Source organism: Crocuta crocuta, unplaced genomic scaffold (assembly GCF_008692635.1).
Source record: "Crocuta crocuta isolate KB4526 unplaced genomic scaffold, BGI_CrCroc_1.0 scaffold84, whole genome shotgun sequence".
Classification (NCBI taxonomy): domain Eukaryota; kingdom Metazoa; phylum Chordata; class Mammalia; order Carnivora; family Hyaenidae; genus Crocuta; species Crocuta crocuta.
Genome location: NW_027530213.1, coordinates 4,228,753 through 4,235,648, shown reverse-complemented (window position 1 = coordinate 4,235,648; position 6,896 = coordinate 4,228,753).

Below are 6,896 nucleotides of genomic sequence, written 5' to 3'. Positions count from 1 at the left end.
CGGAGAGAAAAAAAAGAAAAAAAAAAGAAAACAAAAAAAAAAAAAAAAAAAAAAAAACCCAAAAGGCGGTGACCAGCACGTTAAAAGTCAATAAAATGCCATTTGAAAGGTTCTTTTTTATATTCTGTTGTAACAAATCCAAGGGATCGGCGGAGACCCCTGCCTCCCTCCGGCAGTGCTAATGCTCGGTGGAAGGAGTGTTTTTACAAGTGGGCTCCATTTGCAATGACATTCTGAAACATGAAACACTGCAGCGGATTTCACCAGTCGCCTAGACCTGCGTATTTACGAGCCTCAGAACCCGCTTTCTCCCGCATGTGTCCGTTATTGGCTCCCATGTTCCAGCCTGGGGATCAGAGGTGGGGTCGACTGTTGGATGGTGAGGATAGCTTAGGGTGATGATTTTTCTTTCCTTTTAACAATCACTCTGCAGTAGACTAGCATTCAGGAAGATTATTCAGGAGAGGATCCCACGGTTTGCAGAGCTTTGGGGAGATCTTTAAAGATGTCTCTTAGCAGCAAATTTCCAATATAGGAGGAGCCAGAAGCCATACCTGGAATGCAGTAATACGAGGACAGCTAATATTGCTCTTCTGGACAAACGATAGCTGATCAAGTAAATTTCAAAGTGTGGGTTCAAGGAGCGCCCAGGTGGCTCAGTCAGTTAAGCATCCAACTCTTGATTTTGGCTCAAGGCATGATCTCACAGTTTGCAATATCGAGCCCCACCCTGGGCTCTGAGCTGACAGCGTGGAGCCTGCTTGGGATTCTCTCTCTGCCCCTCCCCCAGCTCATGCTCTCTCTAAATAAATAAACATTAAAAAAAAAAAACCCCACAAATATGGGTTTAAAAAAAGACACCTCACTGTATGTATCAAAGTGAATGGCAGATAGCTGGAAGATTTTTTTTTTTAAGATTTATTTTTTGAGGAGGAGAGTGCAAGCAGGGGAGGGGCAGAGAGAAGGGAACAGAGTATCTGAAGCAGGCTCTGTGCTGACAGGCTGACAACAGTGAGTCCAATGTGGGGCCTGAACTCACCAACCGCAAGATCATGACCTGAGCCAAAGCTGGACGCTCAACTGACTGAGCCACCCAGGCGCCCGGAGAGATGGAAGGTTTAAACAAAAATCAGCTACTTTACGTATGCTGCCTCATGGTGACAAGGTGATGGAAGATCATGGTGACAAGGTGATAGAAGATCCATCTTAAACTCGTTTACATGACAGGGGAATAGGTTGGTTCAAGTAACTGAAAAAGACCAGGGGGTGCTAACAGTCACCAAGATGCTTTTTTTTTTTTTTTTTTTTTTTTAAATCACTGGACTTTGTTCTCAGTCTGGCCAGTGATACCAGGTTCATGTCTTCTCAGGTTCAAGTCCATCTTGCCCCTCTCTGGCTACAGCAATAAACCCTGTTGCTTTTGTGGGCATTGAATGGGTCACATGCCTATCATGGGCAGGTACGAGGCCCTGTAGCCATGGAGTCAACTTCACCCAAAGGGCTTGGCTGAGATGGGGGGGACCTGGCTGCCTCAAGGTAAAGTGGGCAGTGTCACCAGAAGGGCAGAATAAAGGTGATTGGACGCTGGGTGCAAGAACAAGAGGTGTGTCCTAAATGTTAAGATACTTTCAGGGATGCCCAGGTGGCTCTGTGTGTTGAGCGTCTGACTTCAGCTCAGGTCATGATCTCAGTTTGTGAGTCTGAGCCCCACATCGGGCTGCTGTCAGAGCAGAGCCCACTTTGGGTCCTCTGGCTCCCTCTCCCTCTCTGCCCCACCTCTGCTCATGCTCTCTCAAAAATAAACAAACATTTTAAAAAGTTTAAAAAAAAAATTAGCTTTAATACCTGTATGACATATGCTTCCTTGTGTCTCTTTAGAAATTCCATGGCTATTCTCATGTGTTAATTCTTACAGGTGAGTTTAAAAATAAGTCTTTTCAAATTCAAAGGAAAATAAAGCTTTTATTAGATTGAATTAAAGTTATAGATGATCTCAGGAGAAAGGACTTCCTTACCATATTGAGTCATCCCACCCCAAAACATATAAGGTAATTCTCTATTTACTCAAGTTTTCTTTAATTTTCCTTAGGAGAACTAAAAAAACTTTTTAGGAGTCCTATATGTTTCTCAAGTTTATTCCTTGAGGTTAAGTTTTTTAATTAACAGTCTTTATTTTTCCCCCCAGCAATTTATGTTAGCAGAAATATTGTGCAGAAAGTACAGAGTTCTGGTATACCCACTCAATCCCTCCTCTCTGCTCCCAGCCTAGATTCCCCTGTTATTGACATCTTGTATTAGTGATGTACATTGTTACAACTGATGAACAATATTGATATGTTGTTCTTAACTAAGGTCTACAGTCTATATTAGGGTTCACTCTGTGTGGTACGTTCTATGGTTTGACCAATGTATAATGCCATGTAATGGGACGCCTGAGTGGCTCAGTCGAGTAAGTGTATGACTTCCGCTCAGGTCAGGATTTTGAGATTCGGGAGTTTGAGCCCTGCATCAGGCTTTATGCTGACAGCCAGAGCCTGGAGCCTGCTACAGATTCTCTTTCTGCCCCTTCCCTGCTCTCACTGTTTCTGTCTCTCTCAAAAATGAATAAAAACATTAAAAAACTTTAAAAAAATTAATGCCATGTAACCACCACTACAGTATCCTACAGAGTAGTTTCAGGGCCCTGAAAGTCCTTTGAACTCCATCAATTTATCCCTTCCGCCCTCCCCACCAGCCCCTGCTAACCACTGATGGCTTTCCTGTTTCTATGGTTTTGTCTTTTCCAGAATGCCATGTAGCTGGAATCACACAGTATGAAGCTTTTAGAAAGACGACTGGCTTCTCTGGCTTAGCTATATGCATTTAAGATTTCTCCACGTCTTTTTGCGGCTTGAGAGCTCATTTCTTTTTATCATTGAATAAAGCCCATTGTATGCATGTGATCAGTTTGTTTATCCATTCCTTGGAATTTTTAAATGTATTTTTACGAACGTTTATAAGCAAAAATTTTCCATAATTATTTCTACGGTGCCTTGCCAGTTACTCACAGCTGTCTCTTAGCATCAAGTTGTTTCTAGAGCTTTGTGGTGATGGGTCTGGGACTCTGGAAACTTTTGGGATACATTTATAGAATATGATGGCCATTGTAGTGATAGTTAGCTCCTCTATTACATAAATGCTTTCTTTTTAGTAAGTAGAATAATTAAGTTTTCATCCCTCAGCAACTTAAAGATTTTTTAAAGATTTTTCTTATTCTTTAAAGTAATCTCTACACCCATTGTGGGGCTCGAACTCACAACCCTGAGATCAAGAGTTGCATGCTTTTCCCGCTGAGCCAGCCCCACCGTAGCACCTTAGATGGTTGCAATACAACACTGTTGTCTATATTCACTGTACTGTGCATTCTATCTCTAGGGCTTATCTACTAAACTTTGTGCCTTTAAACATCTGCCTGTCCCCTCCTACTCCTAGCCCTTATAAACACCATTTTCGATGTTTGGTTTTTAAAAATTCCACATATAAGGGATATCACACGGGACTTCTGGGTCTCTGACTTAGCTCACTTAGCACGGCGTGTTCAAGGTCCATGCATGTCGTTACAAATGGCAGGATGTCCTCCTTTCTCATGGCTGAATAATATTCCATTATATATATGTACCACATTATGAAAATCCATTCATCCATTGATAAAGACTAAGGTTGTTTCCATATCTTGGTTATTGTTAAACAATGCTGCAGTGAACATACTGGTGGGTCTTGGAGTTAGTGTTTTCATTTTCTTTGAATACCCAAAGTAGAACTGCTGGGTCATGTGATAATTCTAGTTTTAATTTTTTTGAGGAATTTCTATACTGTTTTCCACAGCGTTTGCACTAATTTACATTTCTACCACTAGAGCACAACTGTTTCTCTTTTCTTCACATCCTTACCTGCACTTGCTATTTTTTTTCTTTTTGATGATGGTCATACTGACAGGTGGCAGGCAGTTATAGCTCTGTGGTTTTTGATTTTCATTTCCTTGGTTAATGATGCAGAACCTCTTTTCATGTACCTGTTGACCATTTGGGGTGCCGTTGTTGGGGGAAAAATGTCTATTTAGTTCTTTTGTCCACTTTTATAATGTTTATTTTTGAGAAAGAGACAGAGTGTGAGCAGGGGAGGGGCAGAGAGAGAGAGAGAGAGAGAGGGAGACACAGAATCCAAAGCAGGCTCTAGGCTCTGAGCTGCACAGAGCCCGACACGGGGCTCAAACTCATGAACTGTGAGATCATGACCTGAGCCGAAGTCGAATGCTTAACTGACTGAGCCACCCAGGCGCCCCTCTTTTGTCCACTCTTAAAGTGAATTGTTTGTTTTGTTATTGAGTTGTAGGAGTTCTTTATAGATTTTGGACATTGATCCTTTACCTCATATATGGTTTGCAAAAATTCTCCCATTCTGTAGGTTGCCTTTTTATTTTGTTGTTTCTTCTGCTGTGCAGAGGTTTTTAAGTTTGATGTATGCCATTTATTGATTTTTGCTTTTTTTTAAAGCTTAAGGTCAGGTTTAAAAATCATTGCCAAGACCAATGTCAAGGAACTTCTTCCCTTCTCTTTCTTTTAGTTTTATAGTATCGGGCCTTATGTTTAAGTCTGATTCATTTCAGACTAATTTTTTGTGGGCAGTAGAAGGTATGGGTTCAATTTTATTGCTCAGCCAATGTTCATGCAGTTTTCCCAATACCATTTGTTGAACAGAGCATCCTCTCCCCATAGGGTGCCCGTGGCTTCCTCGTCAAATATTGATTAATGATGTGAGCAGGGGTTTAATGGGCTCTCTGTGTTCTGTTCTATTGGTCTATGCACCTATTTTCTGTGCCAGTACCACACTGTTTTCTTCACTGTAGCTTTGTAGTATAGTTTGAAATCAGGAAGTCTGAAAGCTTTGTTCTTTTTCCTGAGGATGGTTTTGGCTATGGGAGGGGGGAGGTCATTTATGGCTCCTTACAAATTTTAGAATTTTTTTTTCAATTTGTGAAGATTGTCATTGGTATTTTAATGGGGATCATGTTGAATCTGTAGTAGGGACATTTTAACAACATTAACTCTCCTGATCCATGATCACAAAAGATCCTTCCATGCGTTTGTGTGTATTTCTTTTGGCAAAGTCTTTTAGTTTTCATTATACAGATCTTTTGCTTCCTTGGTTAAATTTATTCCTAAGTATTTTGTCTTCTAGGTTATTGTGATTTAGATAGTTTTCATTTCTTTTTCAGATTATTCACCCTTATAGAAATGCCACTGATTTCTGTGTGTTCCTTTTGTATCCTGCAACTTTACTGAAATCATTGATCAGTTTCAACAATTTTTTGGTTGAATCTTTGAGATTTTCTATATACAGAATCATACCATCTGCAGATACAGTGAGTTTTATTTCTTCCTTCTCGATCCTTCCCTCTTATTTCTTTGCTTTGCCAAGTCATTCTAGCTAGGACTTCTGGTGCTATGTTGATTAGCATTGGTGAGAAACCAATAGTGAGCAAAGAGACTCAGTCAGTAATCAAAACCCTCCCAACATAGAAAATGCCAGGACTAGACACCCTCACAGGTGAATTCCACCAAACATTCAAAAAAGAATTAACACCAATCCTTCTCAAACTCTTCCAAAAAATTAAGGAAGAAATACTTCCAAATTCATTCTGCAGGGCCAACGTTATCAAAGCCAGATAAGGACACTACAAGAAAACTCTCGACCAATATTCCTGATGAACATAGGTATAAAAATGCTCAACAAAATATTAGCAGACTGAATTCAAGAACACATCAAAAGGATTATACACCAGTGACCACGCAGGATTCTTCTCTAGGCTACAACGTGAGTTCAACAGATGCAAACTAGCAAATGTAATATATCATATTAATAAAATGCAAGATAAAAATCCCACAATCATCTGAATGGATGCAGAATAAACATTTGACAAAATACGACATCTTTTCATTATGAAAGCCCTGAGCAGGTCGGGTATAGCCGGAGCGTAAGTTAATAAAGGCTGCATATGACAACCCATGCTAACGTAGTCAATGGAGAGAAATGGACAGCTTTCCCTGAAGATCCGAAATAAGACAAGGATGTTCACTTTTACATTTCTTTAAACGCTGACCTCGTGTTAGTTTTTGTGAGCAGCGGCCCGGAGGGAGACTGAGGCTGGATGGCTGACCTACACCTTGCCTGGCTTGCTCTCCAGGGCCCTCACCCTCCCAGAGTGGTTGGTGCTGGGCTGCACCTCCCGAACCAGCCCCCTTGGGCCCCTCAGTGGTGCTAAAGGACTGGCTCCAGCCACAGAGGTCGGGCCCCAGCTCTGCAGACCTGTCCCCTGAGCTTCCAGATGTACAGGGGACAGTGGCCTCCTGCAATTACTTTCTCTGTGTTAACCCAGTGTCCCTGCATTGATTTCCTGTGGCTGCTGTAACAAATTATCACAAACATAATGGCTTAAACCAACAGAGATGTTATCTTACAGTTCTGGAGGTCAGAAGTCCAATGCTGGTCTCCCTGGGCTAAATTCAAGGTGTTGGAGGGGTGAGTTCCTTCTGGAGGCTCCGGGGGAGAATCCGTTTCCACGCCTTTTCCAGCTTCAAGGGGCCACCCGCGTTCCTCAGCCCATGGCCCCTTGTTCCTCTCCAAAACCAGCAGCAATGCTGAACTGAGACCTTCCCGTGCTGCTCTCTCTCCAGCTCTCCCCTTCTGCCGCCTCCTCCACTTTATAAAGACGCTTGTGATATATTGGGCCCACCTGGGTACTCCAAGCCACTCTCCGCATCTTAACGTCAGCTGATAAACAGCCCTAAACCCATCTGCAACCGTAGAGCTTCCTTCTCCCTTGCCAGGAAACCTGATGTGTGCTCAGGTTCTGGGGA